Here is a 21,589-nt window from a genome sequence, read left to right as displayed (position 1 = left end):
GACAAGAGATTTGAGAGAGAAGTGTTCATGCTGACGTGCTACTCCGTGCCCAGTGAGTGAGGGTTTGAAGCTTAGACCTGGAAGCGTTGGTGTTCAGGGAGGATGTGGTCTGAGTTTCCCCGCACACACAGTTGCTCGGCTGATCTGCCGAAACAGGACCGTTCCTGCCTTTTTTTTTTTTTTTTTTTTTTGAGATTTTATGTATTTCTTTGACAGAGAGAAATCACAAGTACATGGAGAGGCAGAGAGAGAGAGGGAAGCAGGCTCCCCGCTGAGCAGAGAGCCCGATGCAGGTCTCGATCCCAGGACCCTGAGATCACGACCCGAGCCGAAGGCAGCAGCTTAACCCACTGAGCCACCCACCCAGGCACCCCCCGTTCCTGCCTTTTGAAGGGCAGTTTGAAGGTGGCTCAAAACCCTAGGGCACTGGAGGAATGATTGGAAGGGACCCCTGGGTAGGCCAGTGTAGACAAACCCAGGGAATTCCAGAGCTAACGATGAACACGTTTCTGAGCCTGGAGTTGGCTTCTCTGTGAGCAGCGTTGAGCTGGGGTGGAAAGCAGTCTCTGAGTCACCGTGTCAGCAGTTGTGAGTCTGGCAGGGGAGTCAGATCAGATAGCTGGGACACTGTGAGACCATGGTGGTGGCCTTCACTCTTGACGCACAGGCCAGCTTGCTCTAGAGTCAGGGCTCTGCTCCCCAGCCAGCCCTCTTGCTGCAGAAGGGATATGAAACTTGCTTCCTGTTGGGTTCTCCAGCCCTCGTCTCAGCAGGGGGCTTGGTGGGAAGCTGCCCACAGACAGCATTATGGCTTCTTGCCCAGGGTGCCCCTTGCTTCCTTGGATGAAGCAGTGCAAGTGTTCTCTGCCTGGTGCCCGTGAATTCAGCCAGCAGAAGCAATTCTTTCAGAGTCGCACCCCTGAGAAATTTCCACTTTGCTGTGCTGTGTGGAAGAGGCTGGTTTTCATTTGGAACTGAAATCTCAGCTCCTGCCTTGAGGTTCCAAGGCCACACGGCACACCAGTCTCCCTGAAGCTCTAGTTCCACATGGGGCCTGACATGTGAGACTGACCCTGATCCTGGGCAGCCTGCTTCTGTTCTGCTGCTGCTGCAGGTTCCTTCCTGAAAAGTGTGATGGCTTGTGATGACGTTCCAGCAAAGAGGGACAGGTGCACCATTCTGCCCCAGCACCTGAGGATACCGGATGTCAATCACAGGTGGCTGCTGCCTGGAGGAGAGATGTTCTGTTTCCCAGGACCTTGGCCAGAGGGAGATTTGGATAGAGATGCTTCTCTGCTCAGCTTTCTCAGGTGAGCACATCAGGCAAGGGGAGAATGTGTGTGTGTGCACCTGGAATTAAGGAAGATGTCTGGTTTCAGGTTTCAGGTGCAAGTGGATTCTCTTAGGTTTCAATTTCCTGATGGTCTTCAGGGTGCCTGAGGGGGACTCATTGTCCTGGGCATCCTGGTTGTGCAAGAGCTCTGGTCACCTTTCCCCCCAGGGCTCTGGACTAGGAAATTGGAAGGAGTCCGTGGTGAAACCATCTGAGTAGGGCTCCGTTTTTGCCTTGCCAAGATGGCTTGGTGACTGTGATAACTGGTCTGGAAATAGGAAGCAGGAGACAGGGCTGGGGTGCTGAAGGGAGGTGGCAGTGATGCTTGCTATTCACATAGGGGCCAGGTGGGTCTTCACAAGGAAGGTGATGCTTGAGTCAAGTTCAAAAAATGTGAGTGATATCAATGAAGAGTCTTCTAAATGGAAGGAAAAGCATATGCAAAGGCCCTGGGGGCAGGAGCATACCATGTATGTCCAGGAGCAGCAAGCCCTGTAGCCACAGGAGACAGGTTAGGATATGACTTCAGGGAGGTGGCAGTAGGGTGACAGAAAGCCATAGCAGGTCTGTGACCCCATGGGACCCTGTTTCACTGGGCCATCCTGGCTACAGTGTTGAGAACAGATGACACAGGGTTGAGGATGGGCAGGGAGGTCAGTGATGAAGATTTTCAGGAAGTCAGGCAAGATATAGGCTCCAGTGTGGACAAGACAGGCAGTCTTGGAAGGAGGGCTTAGTGCTATTCTGGGTACCCTATTGAAGATGGAGCTTACAGGGTTTGCTGTTGGGAATGGGAGAAAAGAGGAATTATGGTAAGTCCAAGCTCTTGTGGGTTGTCCCAAGCAAGGTGAAGGAGGAGGTTTCTGGGGGTAAGAGGTAGTCCATGTTCCACCTGCTGAGGAAGGTACCTTTCACAGTGGATCTGCTGATGTTTGTGTCTGGGAGCACTCTGAACTTCTACCCCCTCAGCAACTTTCATGTACAAGTCTTCCCCATTTTTCTCAAAGTTCCTGGTAAGAGGCTTAACTTTTTCGCAAGATCTATGTTATTATGCAGCTCCAGTAGCAAGAAGAAAACTGAAGAGGACTTCTCTCTTATGAAAAAAGTCAAAAAGTGGGCCCTGCGTTCAGAATCTGTTTTGTGGAGAACCACTACAGAGTGGTGTGCACCCCAACTGCTCCTTCCTGGGCACTGCTCTCCGTGTCCAGCCACCAGCGCTTTGAGATGTGTCCGTGAGCATCTGCTGTGCTTTATCCCCAAGTATTTTGGGCATCCCTTAGGATGTTGTGTCCTGAGGCTTAAGAAGAGCCAGAGAGAAGGAACTTTTGGTGTCTGAGCATGCTCACTCATTTTTCTATAGAAATGAATGATAATTCTTTTTTCCATTTACGCCACTTCTGCTGTGAAAGGTTTCCTAGGGACACTGTACTTTCAAGTAGCAGGGGAGCCTGTACCCCATCCTGCAGGGTTAGCTTTCGTCTTCATGCTGCACAGAACATTCCATGACTTGTGGATTTTATCACTCAAACATGGCACCTTTGACGACCTTCACCCATTTCCTCCCACCATCCCTGAAACAGGAACCACCCATCTGTTCTTATTACCTATGCATTCAGTACTTTTTTTCCATGTGGAATGTCCATCAAAGCCTCTGGTGTTTGTCTTTCTGTGTCTAAGTTACTTAGCATAATGCTCCCATGGTCACTGTTTCCATGTCTGGTTATTGTGAATAATGCTCCAGTGAACATGAGAGTGCATCTCTCCTTTGGAGAGAGCATTTTTGTGTTCTCCAAAGAAATACTCAGTAGAGCAGTTACGGCGTCATGTGGTAGTTCTATTAATTTTTCCTGGAATCTCCACAGCATTTGTCACAGTGGCTGCACCAATTCCCATTCCCACCAACAGTGCACAGGGTCCCCTTGTCTACACACCCTTGACCACACCTGGTGTCTCTCTCTGGGATGACGGCCATTCCCACAGTTGTGAGGTGATAGCTGATTGCAGTTTTGACTTCTGTTTCCCTGACCACAATTAGTGATGTTGAACAACTTTCTCTGTGTCTGTTGGCCACATGTATGCCATCTTTGAAAGTATCTATTTACATATTCTCCCCAGTTTTAATTCAGTTTTTGTTTGGATTTGAAGGAGTGTTTTGTGTCTTTTGGATATTTGTCTCTTCACACACATAGGATATGCAGATATTTTTTCTCCTTGGGGTGGTTGCCTTTAAGGGTTTGGTGGTTTCTTTTGTCATGCAGCAATTTCAGTTTGACATCGTTCCACTTGCTTATTTTTGCTTTTGTTGCCTTTGCTTTTGGTGTCTCATGTAAAAGTCTCTTCCCCAAAACCAGTAAACCAGTATCGAGAAACTTACTACCTGTGGTTTTTTGGGGTTTTTTTTTTGTTGTTGTTGTTGTTGTTTGTTTTTTGTGGTTTTTTTTTTGGTTTATGGATTCAGTTCTTATGTTCAAGTCACTCATCCATTCATAATTTGTATGTGCCGTGTAAGAAAGTGATCCAGTCACATTCTTCCTCATTTAGTGTCCAGATTTCCCAGTACTGTTCATTGAGGAGACAGTCCTTTCCCCATTGTATATTTTCTGCTGTGTCGTAAGTTAAGACCATACATGTGTGGGTTGGTTTCTGAGGTTTCTATCTATCTTTTTCTTTCTCTTTTTTCTTTCTTTCTTTTTTTTTAATTTGACAGAGATCACAAGTAGGCAGAGAGGCAGGGAGAGAGAGAGGAGGAAGCAGGCTCCCTGCTGAGCAGAGAGCCCGAAGTGGGACTCGATCCCAGGACCCTGAGATCATGACCTGAGCCAAAGGCAGCGGCTTAACCCACTGAGCCACCCAGGCGCCCCCTTTCTCTTCTTTCGTTCTCTTCTTCCTCCCTTCCTTCCTTCCTTCCTTCCTTCCTTCCTTCCTTCCTTCCTTCCTTCCTTCCTTCCTTCCTTCATCTGGTCTTACAGTTTACTTGTTGGGAAAATATTTTTCCTGTTGGAATATAGGCAGTGTGGACTTCATTGGATACGTCTTCATACTTTTTGGTAGGACTTTTCTCTGAAAATTGTGTATTTGTAAATGATCACCTGGAATTATAGCTTTCAGCAGGTTGAACCTTTGGGCAGAACTACGTGTAAGTAGTATTCTGTTCTTCCATCAGACACCAGATTGCATCTGATTGTCTTCTTTTGTGATGTTCTCAGTTGTGAAGATGGATATCTATATTTCCATTTCTGTGGTAGGTTTATTAAAGTGAATTTAATTTTTCCTAAAAGTGTGGATTCTAAATCATCCTTATTTTATTATATATATATCAGCATGTTTTATTTTATTTATTTATTTTTAAATATTTTATTTATTTATTTGACAAACAGAGATCACAAGTAGGCAGAGAGACAGGCAGAGAGAGAGAGGGGGAAGCAGGTTCCCTGCCGAACAGAGATCCCAATGCGGGGCTGGGTCCCCCTAACCCTGGGACCATGACCTGAGCCGAAGGCAGAGACTTTACCCACTGAGCTACTCAGGTGCCCCAAAACAGCATGTTTTAAAAATGCATTTATTAGTAGCAAACGTTGGAACAGGACATCAATATTATAAATTCCCATTCAGAGTTAATAATTCTATCAGAGCTAAGATTAAGTACACCTTTAATATACAAATGAATAAACTTTTCCAAAAGTACTATGATTTTATCAGTTTCTGAGCTTTCTGTTGTGTTCCAGTGTCCTGGGTGTCTGTTTTAATGCCAGTACCATACTGTTTGATGACAATAGCTTTGTAATCTAGCTTGAAATTGGAGTGTGGTGACTCCGGGTGGCTTAGTCACTTGTTTGCTTGAATGCTTTCTTCCTTCCTTTTTTTCTTTCTTTCTTTCCAGTGAGATTATTTATTTATTTGTACATGGTTTACATTTGTACACTAAATGTTTTTCTTTCACTTCTTTTTTATTATGATCATATAATGTGTTATTTGTTTCAGGGGTACAGGGGAGACTCTTCCGTTTCACACAGCACACAGTGCTCAGCACAGCACATCCCCTCCCCGTGCCCATCACCCAGCCATCCCATTCCCTCACCCTCCTCTCCTTCAGAAACCTCAGTTTGTTTCCTGAGATCAAGTGCCTCTTTTGCTTTGACTCCGTCTCTGGTTTCATCTTCCTTCCTTCCTTTCTTTCTTCTTTTTTTTTTTTTTTTCTCTTTTACTATGATCCTCTGTCTTATTTCTTAAATTCCACATATCAGTGAGATCATATGATAATTGTCCTTCTCTGATTGACTTATTTCACTTAGCACAATACCCTCTAGTTCCATCCATGTCATTGCAAATAGCAAGACCTCATTTTTTTTGATGGCTGTGTAATATTCAATGGTATATATATATCTATATAGATCCACTCATCTGTCGATGGACATCTGGGCTCTTTGCATATTTTGGCTCTTGTGGGCATTACTTCTATAGACATTGGGGTGCAGGTAAACCTTCTGATCATTACATTTGTGTCTTTGGGGTAAATACCCAGCAGAGCAATTGCAGGGTTGCAGGGTAGCTCTATTTTCAATTTCTTGAGGAACATCCACATTGTTTTCCAGGGTGGCTTCACCAGCCTGCATTCCCACCAACAGTATAAAAGGGTCCCCCTTTCTCCACATCCTCACCAACACTTGTCTTTTCCTGACTTGTTCATTTTAGCCATTCTAACTGGTGTAAGGTGGTACCTCATTATGGATTTGATTTGTATTTTCCTAATATCCGGGCACTTTTTAAATTGTCCATTGGCCATTTGGATGTCTTCATTGGAGAAGTGTCTGTTCATGTCTTCAGCCCTTTCTCTTGATTGGAGTATTTGTTCTGTGGGTGTTGAGTTTGGTAAGTTTTTTCTAGATTTTAGATATGAGCCCTTTATCTGTTATGTCATTTGGAAATATCTTCTCTCATTCTTTTTGTTGTCTTTTGGTTTTGTTGACTATTTCCTTTGTTGTATAAAAGCTTGTTATCTTGATGAAATCTCAACAGTTCATTTTTGCTTTTGTTTCCCTCGCCTTTGGAGACATGTCTAGCAAGAAGTTGCTGTGGCTGAGGTCGAAGAGGTTGCTGCCTCTGTTCTTCTCAAGGATCTGGATGAATTCCTATCTCACATTGAAGTTTTTCATTCACTGGGAGTCTATATTTTGTGTATGGTATAAGTAAATGGTCCAGTTTTATTCTTCTACATATGGCTGTCCCGTGTTTTTGAAGCACCATTTATTGAAGACACTTTTTTTCCCAATTGGATATTCTTTCCTCCTTTGAGGAAGATTAGTTGACCCTAGAGTTGAGGGTCCATTTCTGGTTTCTCTATTCTGTTCCATTGATCTGTGTGTCTGTTTTGTGTCAGGACCATATTGTCTTGATATTATAGCTTTGTAATAGAGCTTGATACCTGCAATTGCATTGTCATTAGCATTGGTTTTCTTTTCCAACATCCCTTTGGCTATTTGGGGTCTCTTCTGCTTCCATACAAATTTGGGGATTATTCCTTCCAGTTCTGTGAAAAATGTGGATGGTATTTTGATAAGGATTGCATTGAATTTGTGGATTGTTGCAGGTAGCATAGAAATTTTCACAATATTTGTTCTTCCAATCCATGACCATGGAACGTTTTTTCCATTTCTTTGTGTCTTCCTCTGTTTTATTCATGAGTATGGTATGGTTTTCTGAGTACAGATCCTTTGCCTTTTTGGTTAGATGGAATACAAAGTATCTTACAGTTTGAGGTGTGATTGATTATACATGAGATGGACTCTTTAATTTCTCTTTCTTCCATCATATTGTTGCTGCAGACAAAGGCAAGTGATTTCTGTGTATTGATTTTATATCCTGCTACCTTATGGAATTCCTGAATGAGTTCTAGCAATTTTGAGGTGAAGTCTTTGGGGTTTTCCACAGAAAGTATCCTATTGTCTGCAGAGGGTGAAAGCCTTAATTCTTCTTTGCTGATTCAGATGCCTTTTATTTCTTTTTGTTGTCTGATGGCTGAGGCTAAGAATTGAGGCATTATGTTGAACCATAGTGATGAGAATGGGCATCCCTGTCATGTTCCTGACCTGAAGGGAAAAGCTTTCAGTTTTTCCCCATTGAGAATGATATTCTCTGTGGGTTTCCCATAGATGGCCTTTAAGATGTGGAGGTACCCTCTATTCCCCCACGGTGAAGAGTTTTGATCAAGAAGGGTTGCATTAATTTGTCGAATGCTTTTTCTGCATCTATTGAGAGAATCCTATGGTTCTTGTTCTTTCTTCTATTAAGGTAGTGGGTTCCATTGATTGATTTCCAGTTGTCGAACCACCCTTGCAGCCCAGGAATAAATTCAGTTTGGTCGTGGTGAATCATCCTTTTAATCGGCTGTTTGATCCTATTGGCTGGTATGTTGGTGAGAATTTTTGTATCCGTATTTTCAGGGATAATTGTCCATAATTCTCCTTTTGGGTGGAGTCTTTGTCTGGCTTTTTGGACCAAGGTAATGCTGGTCTTATCAAAGGGAATTGGAAGTTTTCCTTCCAGTTCTATTTTTTGGAAAAGTTTCAGAAGAAGAGGTACTAAATCTTCTTTAAATGTTTGGTAGAGGGGCACCTGGATGGCTCAGTGGGTTAAAGCCTCTGCCTTCAGCTCAGATCATCACTCGGATTTCTGGGATCAAGCCCCGCATTGGGCTCTCTGCTCAGCAAGGAGCCTGCTTCCCTTCCCCTCTCTCTGCCTGCCTCTCTGCCTACTTGTGATCTCTATCTGTCAAATAAATAAATACAAATATTTTTTAAAAAAAATAATATTTGCGGGCGCCTGGGTGGCTCAGTGGGTTAAGCCACTGCCTGCGGCTCAGGTCATGATCTCAGGGTCCTGGGATCGAGTCCCGCATCGGGCTCTCTGCTCAGCAGGGAGCCTGCTTCCTCCTCTCTCTCTGCCTGCCTCTCTACCTACTTGTGATCTCTGTCTGTCAAATAAATAAATAAAATCTTTAAAAAATAATAATAATATTTGGTAGAATTCCCCTGGGAAGCCATCTGGTGCTGGGTTTTCATTTCCTGGAGGATTTTTGATGACTGATTCAATTTTGTTGTTGATTATGAGTCTTTTCAAGTTTCCTTTTCTTTCCAGTTCAGTTTTGGTCATTTTTATGTTTCTGGGAATGCATCCATTTTTTCAAGACTGCTTTGATTGGTTGACATAGAGTTGGCATCCTATATTCTTATACTTGCTTGTATTTCCTTGGTGTTGGGTGTGACCTCTCCTTCTTGATTCATGATTTTATTTATTTGGATCCTTTCTGTGTTCTTTTTGAGAAATCTGACCAGGGGTGTATCATCTTATTAATTCTTTCAGAGAAGCAGCCCCTAGATTCATTGATTTGTTCTGCTGTTCTTTTGGTTTCTACTTCATTGATTTCTGCTCTAATCTTTATTATTTCCCTTATTCCTGCAGGATTTAGGTGTTCTATGCTCTTCTTTCTCCAGCTCTTTTAGGCTTAGGGCTAAGTTGTGTATTTGAGACCTTTATTTGTTCTTGAGAAAGGCTTGTAGTGCTATATACTCCCCTCCTAGGACCGCCTATGCTGCATCCCAAAGATATTGAATGGTTGTGTTTGCATTCTCCTGTATTTCCATGAATTTTTAAAAATTCATCTTGAATTGACTGGTTGACCCAAACATTCTTTAGGAGGATGCTCTCTAGCCTCCATGTATTTGAGTTCTTTCCACCTTTCCTCTTGTGATTGAGATTCATTTTCAAAGCATTGTGGTCTGAAAATATGCAGGGAATGATTCCAGTCTTTTGGGATGAGAACGAACATGGCAGCCTCCTTATCTCTGGCCCCAGAGCTGAGAGCTCAAGGCCCCACTCCTCAGTGCACCCTCACAGGAAAACAGTCTATCCTTCGTGTCTCCCTGGTCTCTGTCTGCACTCTGTGCTCACCGGACCTGTGAGCAAACATTTCTGTCTCTGACATATGACCCATTTTGGAGTCTCCAAACCCAGCAGACTCCTGTAGCATGCTCAGACACCACTCCTCCTAGGGGAGGAAGGGGACTCTCCCCAGTTGTGCTGCTTCTTGGGCCCCTTTTCAAAGATCATAGTTTCTGGCAGCCTCCAGGTTCGAGCCCACTTCTGGGCTCACTCTCTGCAACCGGCTTCCCTGCTCTGATACCTGGGAGTTCTGCTGCCCTCAAGCACTCCTGGTCTCCCAGGGACCCCAAGGATCCTGAGACCACACTGTCCCATTGAGGGTTCCACCCCCTGCCCAGCCGCCAGAGCAACATCCCTCACCAGAGCAGACTTCCAAAAATTCCGATTTTGTGCTCTGCTGCCCCTAGCACTTGGCAGTAGCTGGATGACAGAGGCTCCCTCCCCCCAGGGTTTATCTTCTTGCCTATCAACTTAGACTCACTTTTCTCTGCCTCTTACCTTGTGGAAAGTGGTCGCTTTTCTGTTTGTAGAGTTGCTGCTATTCTTTTCTTGGATCCATGCTTGAATTTTCAAATGTTCAAAATGGCTTGATAGCTCTCTAGCTAAGTTCCTTCTGCCAGATGAAATGAAGGTGTCCTACTCCTCTGTCATCTTGGACTGTCTCTCTCTCTTCTCCTTTCTCCAGATTTCTTTGGGTACGGTGGACATGTTAACAAGATTAACTCTCTAGTTAATGAGCATGGCATATGCTTTCATTTATTTGTGTGATCTTCAAAATCTTTGACCCATACAATCACCCACCAACACACACATATGCTCCCTTCCTTTTCCACCATGTGTTCAGTATACCAGGTCTTCCTCATTCTTGGTTACTTTTATTCGTAGATTTTTTTTTTCTTGATGCAATTGTCAATGGCATTACTTTCTTAATCTCTTTGTGAAAGTTGGTCATCAGTAGATAAAAATGCAAGTTGGGGCACTTGGGTGCCTCAGTCGATTAAGTGTCTGCCTTCAGGTCAGGTCATGATCCTGGAGTTCTGGGAATAATTCTGGCATTGGAATCCTTGCTTAGCAGGGCGTCTGCATTTCCCTGACTCTCTGCTGCTCCCCCTGTTTATGCTCTCTCTCTCTGTCTCTGTGTCAAATACATATGTTCTTTAAAAAAAAAATGCAACATGTCTCTATATATTGACTTTGTATCCTGCAGCTATGCTGAATTTATTTATTCTAATTAATTCAAATTTGTTTATTTGTTAATAAAACAATTTTTTATGGATTCCTTAGTGATTTCTACATACAGTATCATGTCATCTGCAAATAATGACCATTTTCTTTCCCTATTTAGATTTTATACCTATTTTTGTTTGTTTTTTTTTTTTTTTGTCTAAATGGTTTATCAAAGGCTTTCAATATGATGATGAATAAAAGTGGTAAGAGTGGGCATCTTTATCTTGTTCTTGCGGGTAGCGGGAAAGTTGTCAGCATTTCAGCCTCGAGTATAACATAATGTCAGTTGTGGGCTTTTCATATAGGGCCTTTATTTGGTTGAGGTATGCTCCCTCAGTACCCAGATGGTGTAGAGTCTTTATCATAAATACATATTGAATCTTGTCAAGTGTTCTTTCCTCATCTATTGTAACAATCCTAGGATTTTTATCTTATATTTTGTTAAGGTGGTGTGTGCTGTTGGTGGATGTGCAGATGTGGAATCATCCTTGCCTCCCTGGAATAAATCCCACTGGATCATGTTGTGTGATTTTCCTGATGGATTGTTGAATTGATGTTGCTGATAATTTGTTGAGGATTTTTTGCATCTCTGTTCATGAGGGATATTGGCCTTTCCTTTTTTTGTAGCATCCTTGTTTTGGTAACAGGGTACTGCTGCCTTCATGAAATGAGTTTGGACATATGCCCTTCTCTCCTTTTTTAAAAGCAGTTTGGGAAGGGTTGTTATTAATTCTTCTACCATCTGGTTGAACTCCTCAGTGAAACTGTCTGGTCTTGGGCATCTGTTTCCTGGGAGGATTTGATTATTGAATCAATCTTTTTAGTAGTGATCAGTCTGTTCAGATTTATTTTTTCCTTTACAGTTCATTCTAGGTTGTTGTTAGGAACTTTTCCATTACTTCTCGGTTGTCCAAGGTGTTGGCCTCTACTTGCTCATAGTACTCTGTGACGATCCTTTGTATTTTTGTGAGATTCCTTGTAATAGCTCAAGTTTCTTTTTTTTTTTTTTTTTAAGTTTTTCACATTTTTAATTTAAATTCAGTTAGCCAAGATATAATTTTTGATGTAGTGGTCAATGTTTCATTAGTTGCACATAACACCCAGGCTCATCACCACATGTCCCCTCCTTAATACCCATCACCCAACTACCCCGCCCCCCCCACCTACCTTTCCTCTATTTCAATTCTTATGATTAAGAGTTTCTCATGGTTTGTCTCCCTCTCTGATTTCTTCCCATTCAGTTTTCCCTCCCTTCCCCTGTGGTCCTCCACTCTATTCCTTATGTTCCATGTATGAGTGAAACCATATGATCATTGTCTTTCTCTGCTTGATTGATTTCATTTAGCATAACCCCCTCCAGTTCCATCCATGTCAATGCAAATGGTAGGCATTCGTCCCTTCTGATGGCTGAATACAATTCTATGGTATGTATGAACCACATCTTCTTTATCCATTCCTCTGTTGAAGGACATCTCAGCTCCTTCCACAGTTTGGCTCTTGTGGGTATTGCTGCCATGAACACTGGGGAGCATGTGCCCCTTTCTTTCACTGCATCTGTATCTTTGGGGTAAATACTTCTGGGTTGTAGGCCAGCTCTACTTTTAACTTTCTGAGGAACCTCTTTGCTGTTTCCAGAGTGACTGTACCAGCTTGCATTCCCATCAACAGTGTAAGAGGGGTCCCCTTTCATTACATCCTCACCAATAGCTGTTGCCTCCTGTCCTGTTAATTTTAGGCATCCTACCTGCTGGAAGGTGGTAGCTCATTGTGGTTTTGAATTCCCTGATGACAATTGATGTGGAGCATTTTTTTCATGGACTCTTGGCCGTTTGTGTGCTTTGTTTGGAGAAGTGTCTCTTCCTGTCTTCTGCCCATTTCTTGAGTGGTCTATTTGTTTCTTGGGTTTTGAGTTTGAGCAGTTCTTTATAGATCTTGGACACCAGACCTTTATCTATCATGTCATTTGCAAATATCTTCTCCCATTCTGTAGGTTGCCTTTTAGTTTTGTTAATTGTTTCCTTTGCTGTGCAGAAGCTTTTTACCTTGATGAAGTACCAATAGTTCATTTTTACTTTTGTTTCTCTGACCTTTACAGACATGTCTTGCAAGAAGTTGCAGTGCCCAAGGTTGTAGAGGTTGTTGCCTGTGTTCTCCTCTAGGATTTTGATGTGAGACAGGACTCAATTATCTTTCTTTCTTCAGTAGATTTGAGCCCTCTCATTTTCTAGCTAAAAGTTTGTCAGTTTGATTTAACTTTCCAAAAAGGCAGCTCATATTTTCATTGTTTGTTTGTCTTTTTAGTTTCCATTGGATTTTTTTCCACTTTCCTTTTTGTTATTTCCTTCTATCTACTGATTTGGGGCTTTGCTTGTTTTGTTTGTTTGTTTGTTTGTTTGTTTTGTTTTGTTTTTCCTTCTCCACTTCTTTCCCATGTATGTTAGGTTGGTTATTGGAGAGCTTTCAGATGGATTGATGAGGACCTGAATTTCTACGAACTTCCCCCTTAGAGCTACTTTGTGCTAAAGCTGCATCCCATAACTTTTCATAGGTTCTCTTTTCATTTGTCTCAAGGTACTTATAAATTTTCTTTGGATTTCTTATTTGACCATTGGTTGTTTATTAGCATGTTGTTGAATTTCCACATATTTGTGACTGTCCCATTTTCTTCTTGTGACTGATTTCTACTTTCATACTGTTGTGGTTGGACTAGATTTGAAGCAGAGTGTGAAGGGAGCACTCAGTTTAAAGGTTAGTTTCCTGGGGTATTTTCTGAGGGCAGACCATGACTTCAATGGGGGACAGAGGAAGGTTTTGTGAGACTGGTTGGGGCGGGGAGAGGTGGTCAGCCCTTGTTAGAATTATTGATTACTACCATGCCAGCTGTGTACCACTGTTCTCACTGTAGCCCTGATGGACATGTACCTTCTTAGAAACATTTTCCAGGAGGTGCAGGGTGGTCTTCTCTAACAGAAAGGTGCCATGTGAGTTCATGGCATGGCCCCAAATCATACACCAGGATGTATGGTAAATTGGGGGATCAGAACCTGACTTTCTGTTGGAAGTGACAGGAACAGGGCATGGTGAGTTTCATGACAATAGCCAAGGTCCTGAATGGCCCACTGAGTGTTGGCAGTGGGTGGGGAAGTGGGGCCTGTGGTCTGTCTCATCAGAACTTGTGGAATTCAGGAACACCCTTCTGTCTGTTGAGTTGTGTGGAGACAGGTAGACAGCAGTCTCTGGCGAGGCATGAGGGTCACAATAGACCGCCACCGGAGGGGCAATGTATGGTAGGAGCCCGTGCTCAGTTTCCATGAAAACCGATCAGGATCTGGTGACTGTGATTCCTAGCAGCAGCACGGGGAGAGGAGGGCGGTGGTGGTGCACACTTCCTAGGGTTGTGGTCAGCACTAAACTGGAGTCCACTGAAGTGAACCGTGCCTGGCACAGAAGGTGCCCAGTCACTGTAGCTGTGGGCACTGTGCCCGTGGCACTTTCATGCCAGGGGCTCCCATGCTGCTGCCTCCTATTTTTTTATCATCTTCATGGTAATGAGCTTCTGCTCTTGCCCCATGGTCCCCTGCGGTGTTGCCCTCCCCCATCTGGCACTTATCTTCTGCCTTGTGCAAACCAACGTCAGGGTAGCCTTCTCAAGAGGCAGCTCTGTCAGTCCCCTGATGAAACACCTTCCATCGGTCCCCTGTGAGATGAGGACAATACTCTGCTGTGGAAGGAGGCTGCAGGTCCCCAATCAGGAGAGCCACATCTTCCTTTTCAGCCTGGCCTGTCCTCCCCTCAGTCCTCCTCAGGGAAGCTGTCCCCACTTCCTCAGGTGACAGCTGTGACCTTAAAAACCAATATTGTTTTGTGTTTCTCCATGCCTAAGTTCATCCATGTCATGTCTTTCAAACCTCTCCGTGGGTTCTCAGCAGTCCTGCAGGGCTGTCTGCTCAAAGAGGGGATGACCTCGGAGGGCCAGCCTTCCCTGCCATTGCCCTCTTCGTGTCCCTGAGCCCTAGAGCCAGCTGCCCCACTGAGTGCTGAGGGACCTGAGCCAGCCCATCTTGAGCCCAGGCTGTGTCAGGAGTGTAGACTGATGTGTGCTAGGAGCGATGGGCAGGTGGCATGGGCCAGGGGCAGGCAGTTTCTCTTTCTTATTCATTCCCACCTCCCTCCCAGAGCAGCCTCCACACCCCACATCACGAGATCCCTTGATCTGTGCCTCCAGCATTCAGCTGGGGAGCTTGGTGGCTTCCCGTTGCTTCTGTCTCCCATACCCACACCCATGCAATTTCTGGATCAGAGGAGGGCTCGTACCCTTGTCTGTACTTGACCCCCTTCCTATCCCGCACAGAGCCCACCCACCACACCATTCCGTGGATGTGGTTGGAAGCAAGCTCTTCCACAGGAAATCTAGTAGCCAGATGGATCCAAGTAATGACCACTGAATTAGTGACCCAGGATAGAGAACAAACCATCTCTGAAACCTGTCCCACACTCTGTGACCATCTCGTACTAAAACAGAAACAGTAATAGCTTTCTGGATTATGACATAGCATCTTTCTCTACTTACATTCTCTTGAATGCATAGGTGCTGATCTTGGATGAAAAGGGACCATGGCTCCTGTGGGCTAGGATTAATAAGTAAAATATAAGAATTTAGTGAAATTTGAATTCGAGGCATAGAATGAATAAATATTGATGAGAAAATACTCCGAAGTACGGCATATGAACATTGCATATCAAAGCTTTTTCAAATAGGTTACTGAAAGAAAAATCTTTTTTTATTGTTTATTTTAATGCCAGTCGAGTTAGCATACAGTATTATATTAGTTTCAGGTGTACAATTGCGTGAGTCAGTAATTCTATATATTACTCACTGCTCATCAAGAAAAGTGTACTCTTAGTCCCCATCATCTATTTCACTCATCCCCCCCCCCCCACCTCCCTTTTGGTAGCCATCAGTTTGTTCTTGTTAAGAGTCTGTATTTTGGTTTGTCTCTTTTTTCTCCTTTATTTATGTGTGTTTGTTTCTTCAGTTCTACCAAGAGTGACATCACATGGTATTGTCTTTCTTTGACCAATTTCACTTAGGATAATCCTCTCTAGATCCATCCGTGTGGCTGCAAATGGTAAGATTTCATTCTTTTTGTCGCTGAGCAATATTCCACTGTGCGTGTGTGTGTGCGTGTACACATATCTCTCATCTCATTTAGCACTTTATCAAAGGACACTTGGGTCCTTCCATATTGTGATCTTGTAAATAATGCTGCAAGAATATAATGCTGCAAGAATGTGCATGTATTATTTTGAGTTATCATTTTTATATGCTTTGGGTAAACACCCAGTAGTGTGGTTGCTGGATCCCAGGGTAGCTCTATTTGTAACATCAGGAGGACCCCCTCCATACAGTTTTCCAGAGTGGCTGCAGCAGGTTGCTTTTCCACCAACAGTGCACGAGGGTTCCCCTTTCCCACACCCTCCCAGAACCTGCTGTTCTTTGTGCTGTTGATGGGAGCCATTCTGACAGTATATGCTAATATCTCATTACACTTTTGACTTGCCTTTTCCTGAGCTTGGGTGATGGTGAACATCTTTTCATGGGACCATTGGCCATCTGTATTTCTTCTTTGGAGACATGTCTGTTCAGGTCTTCGGACTATTTTTTAATTGGATTGTTTGTTTTTTGGTGTTGAGTTGTATCTACTCCACATATTTTGGACACTATCTCTTTACTGCATAGGATATTTGCAAATATCTTCTCCTTTTTAGTAGGTTGTCTTATTATTATTACTTCTTTCTTCCTAGTTCTTCAGCTGTGTGGAAACTTTTTATTTTGACATAGTCCCAGATGTTTATTTTTGCTTTTATTTTCTTTGCCTCAGGAGACAGTCTAGAAAAATGTTGCTTTGGGGTGCCTGGGTGGCTCAGTGGGTTAAAGCCTCTGCCTTCAGCTCAGGTCATGATCTTGGAGTCCTGAAATCGAGCCCCATATCGGGCTCTCTGCTTGGCAGGGAGCCAGCTTCCCCCTCTCTCTGCCTGCCTCTCTGCCTACTTGTGATATCTCTCTGTCGAATAAATAAATAAAATCTTAAAAGAAAGAAAGAAAGAAAGAAAGAAAGAAAGAAAGAAAGAAAGAAAGAAAGAAAAAGGTTGCTTTGGTCCATGTCAGGAAGTTACTGTCTGTGCCCTCTTGTAGAACTTTTATGATTTCAGGTCTTCCATTGAGGTCTTGAAACTGGTTTGAGTTTATGTGTCTGTATGGTGTAAGGAAGCAGAGTACTTGCATTCTTCTGTGAGTAGCTGTCCAGTTTTCCCAACACCATTTGTTGTAGAGACTGAGGGGTGCTGGAGGGGAGATGGATGGGGGATGGGGTAACTGGGTGATGGCCACACAATTGCGGGTTTATATCTGAGCTTCTTTCCTGTTCCCTGGGTCGCCGTGTGTATTCTTGTGTCAGTATCACATTGTTAGGGTGACTAGAGCTTGGTAGTATAACTTGAAATCTGGAATTGTGACTCCTCCAGCTTTGTTTTTCTTTCTCAACATTGCATTGGAAAGTTCAGTATCTTTGGTGGTTCCATATGGATTTTTAGGAGTGTTTGCTTGAGTTCTTTGTGTTTAACTGAATGTCAATGAGCCAACTTATAGTACATCATTAGTTTCAGATGTAGTGTTCAATAATACATCAGGTGTGTATAACCCCCAGTGCTCCTTGCATCACGTGCCCTCCTTAATGCCCATCACCCAGTTACCCCATCCCCCATCCGTCTCCTCTCCAGGAACCCTCAGTTTGTTTCTGTAATGAAGAGTCTCTCATATTTTTCTCCCGCTCTGATGACTTCCCTTTCAGTTTTCCCTCCCTTACCCTCTTATCCTCTGTGGTGCTTCTCCTATTTCACATATGAGTGAACCCATGTGCTGATTGTCTTTCTCTGATAGATTTACTTCGCTCAGCATAATGCCCACTAGTTCCGGCCAGGTGGATGTGATGGTAAGTCTTCATCCTCTCTGATGGCTGAATAATATTCCTTCGTAGATATGAACCACATCTTCTTTATCCATTCATCTGTCTGTGGACATCTGGGCTCTTCCCATAATTTGGCTAGAGTGGATAATGCCACAATGAACATGGGGGTGTACAGGTGTCACTACTTTTCACTCAATCTGTATCTTTGGGGCAAATACCTAGGAGTGTGAATGCTGGGTCATAGGGTAGCTCTGTTTTTGTTTTTAAGTTCTGGGCCATCTCCATGATGGATTCTATCTCGGGAGTTCTGATTCCCATGGGCCCCACTCCTATGGAGTTCCCTCATTGGACACAATGGCTGTTTTATGGAGATTCCCCAGGGCAACACTGGACTAGCCAGTGTCTTCAGGGTGTGCCCCTATGCCATCTGATGTGGCTGAGGGGCCATAAGCAATTGTGAACCCAAACCAAGGTTTTGGTCGTGCTGTCTTGCTTGCACAGAAATAGCACTGCCTGGCTTAGGCCTTCACTGCAACAGCTGAGCCAGCTTAGAGAGGTCCTTGCCCAGGACACTAGCCCCCTGACACTGTGAGGGCACAGCGAAGTCAGGCAATGCGACAAGGGATTCTACATCAGGGTAGATGATGCAAGGTATTGTTTCCCACCAAACAATGCAAAAAACAGTTAAATGACAGAGTAGTGAGTAGTTTAATATACTATAATGGCAGTAGTATACTGTATAGTACAGTATACTGTGCTATAATGGCAATGTAGCATAATGGCAATGATGGGAAAAGTGAACGATGGGGTCAGAAAGGGGAATGGGAGTGCCAAGAAGCAGGCTGGAGTCATCAGGAAGTAGGGGGTTCTTGTGGAGGAAGGGACCAGGAGGCATTCATGGGTTCCAACAGGGCAGCATCAAGGTATGTGTTCTGCCTCGCCCAGGACCCCTGGGGGCACTGGGGGCATTCTAGCTCCAGAGGATCTACAGAAATGCAAATTAGCCTGAGCAGAGCCTTCCTGGTCTGTCTTCTTGGTTCCCAGTGTGGCTCTTTCTCTGCTTCTGGAGGCTGTTGATTCTTCTTTGTTTTCCTCTGACCTACACTATTTTGCACTATTTTACTGGTGTGGATTCAGTGCTGGTAGTTGACACAAATTCTTCCTGAAAAGAAGTGGGATAGAAGCCATCCTTGTTTTCTAAGTAGACCTGAATAGATTCCATAGTCCTAGCCTTTTCCCAGGCCCCTGGGCCTTCACGAGCTCTCCAAGTCTGAGATTTTAGGAATCATCTTCTATTATTAACAGGTTGAAAGAATTAGTTCAGTTTTTTAAAAATTCAACAAAGTCACACTTTTCATCATCTCTGCCATGATTTGTAAACACTGAGTGAACAAGGTTTGACAGGATGTAGGAAGAATGATGGGTTTTGCAGTGGGGTTTGGGGCACTGTTTCCTCACTGCTGCCCCCGTGTGGCCACTCTCCAGATAGCACATGGCAGAATGCATTCCAATTTACAGGATTCAAGGGAGAATAAGACAGAAGAAGGTCGGTTCCTAAATTCCTTAGCTCCTAAAAACCATGCTCTAATTTATGAGCAGTATTCTACATCGAGAATAGATGTAGATATTAAGGTTAGGGTCAGGGTCAAGTTACATACATCAACTATAGGACAACTTCTTGTATGTCAATCTTACCTGCCTGAGGTGTTTTTAAAGAATACAATAGGAGAAGATATAGTCACCAAAGCACTGAGTACATGACCTGTCCCCAGAAACTGGTCACTTCACATAATGATTGTTTCATCTTAGCTGAGGACCAGGAGCTGGGCCTATAGGTACTCAGCAGGTAGCATCTGTGGCCAGCTGGCCATCTCCCGCCGACAGCCACACCCAGCTCAGCCCATCATCTGCTCTGCTCAAGGGCAACAAACAGACAGACCACGTACAGGTGGGACCCCCTCCTGACAGGCATGGCTTGCTTCCAACAGGTAGAGAAGTGGGCCAGTTCCCATGCACATGACGTGTTCCTTTGGTTTCTCCATTTTCTGTCACCGTGGTTTCCATTTTCTGTCACCCTGGTCTTGAACCTTTAGCTCCTGGAAGAACTTGGGTTTGCGGATTTCTGTTGACATTTTGAAGTGTTGACATTTCAGACTGTGTTGCTTTTGTTCCCTGTCCTGGGGCCGGAGATGAAGGCAGGAAAAGTCATCCTACTCTGAAAGCAGCCAAAAGAAAGATCAAGTGTGCTCTGCCCTTGGTACCTCAGGTTTGAAAGCCATGGCCAACTAGGTACTTCATGTTCTACACAATCAGCTTTAGGGACTCATGGACACATGTGACATGAAATCGCCTGAAAGAAATCTCTTTATTGACCTTTTGCTTTTGCCTTGCACAAGAGAGTTTAGGGACACCTCCCCTCACCTGTGCTATCATTGTCAGTCTGGTCAATGCCCAGTCACACTGACACGTGTAGCCACCCAAGGGCACAGCTGTGACATCCTCCTGGAGCACCCCTGGTCCCCCTGCCCCCCCGCTCTGGCCAACCCTACACACCCCCAGTCCTCCTGAGTGTCCCCTGTTGTGGCACTTGTCACACAAGGCTGTCATTTGTTGTCTCTTGAGCTGTCCTTTCTGCTTGGAGTCGATCTCTCTCACAGATGCCTGGTTGGATGACATGTGGATGAATGGTTATGGGATCTTTTGCCCTGGAATAGCAGGCATCTTTCAAAACCCCGATGGGCAGGGGGAGTCTCTGTCCCTCCATGTGCCTCGGTGGAACCTAGTGTCCAGGACAAGGGACTTGGGAGTCCTCCCAGATAGTTTGTTCTATGAAGGTGGTTTCCTTCTGAGATCACTGTGCAACCACACTGAGTGACTTCCTGTGGGACAGAAAGCATGCTGCTGTATTGTATCCTCCTTGCACACTGGGGCTACCAAAGAGGAAACACACACTCACCCTCAAAGTTCACACTTAGACCTCCGTTTCTGAGCATCACTACCATGGAAATGACAGTGCATTCCTGTTGTGCGGCAGACCTGTAGATGTACCATTCAAGGTGTCCATAGAGGAGGATGGAGATGGTGTTCTGGCTAAAATGTTGGAAGTCCTTGCCTTTGGGGGTGAAAAAATTAGATTTGATCCGGAAGAAACTACATTCTACTCAAAGAAGGGGCACAATCCTAGGATCTTTGAGACCAGGGATTGGCACAGACTTTTCTGTAATGTCTTCTGTAAAGATTTTCTGTTAGGTGTTGCAGTCCACGTGGGGTCTCTGACAGTGACTGCACTCTTGCCTTGTGGCTTGAAAGCAGCCACAGAACGTCCATAACCACTGTTCCAGATACACTTGATTGTGAGAATATGGCGTGAGGTCCCATTTTGCCCAGGGTGGTAGTTTCCCACACCCCAGATCAGCAACATGATGGGTGAAGGGGGAGAGGGCTCTTCTTTCCAGTGGCAGAGTGGGAAGACACTGGGATCTATCCTGCCTGACCCCGGTCCCTGTACTTGAATGGAAAGAAAGATGATAGTGAGATTGGCCAAAAAGGCTTCAGGAATTCCCTCCCTGACTCCATTTCTCTGTCAGCCTCAAGCTTCCCACATCATGTTTGTCTGTGGTTGAATTCAATGTAGGTACTGTTTGGCTGAGTCAGTCCCCACTGCCTTGTGGGTATATCTTGTGGGTTATATACCACACTGATGGTCGTCTTGTTCAGGCCAAGACCATGAGCACATTTAGGGTTCTCCTGAGTTAGCAGAGGATCTAGCATGTGCGGGCTTCAGGACGAGTCTGATTGAGCCCTCAGCAATGTTAAATGGAGCAGCTGGCTTCTTGGGCCCTCTGTGGCACTGGCCTGGCCTAGACTACAAAAAGCCTAGCTTTTTCCATCTTCCTCTACCCTCTGTCAGCATCTGGGTTTCCTACCAACTGTGTCTTTGCAGACAAACTCTGAGATGTCCTATGTCTTGGGACTCCATTGACATCCCAGAGTCTCGTTATAACCATTGCCAGATGTTTCTGTAGCCCTGGCATGACCTTTGTTCCCAGAATATGCCCCGTGAAGAGTCCCATGAGAATCTGGGAGTCCAGGAAAGATCTGTGGCTACTGAGGTGAGATCACC

The sequence above is a fragment of the Mustela nivalis genome (assembly GCF_964662115.1).
Source record: "Mustela nivalis genome assembly, chromosome: 3".
In the NCBI taxonomy this organism is placed as follows: domain Eukaryota; kingdom Metazoa; phylum Chordata; class Mammalia; order Carnivora; family Mustelidae; genus Mustela; species Mustela nivalis.
Note: the sequence above shows the minus strand (reverse complement) of the source record.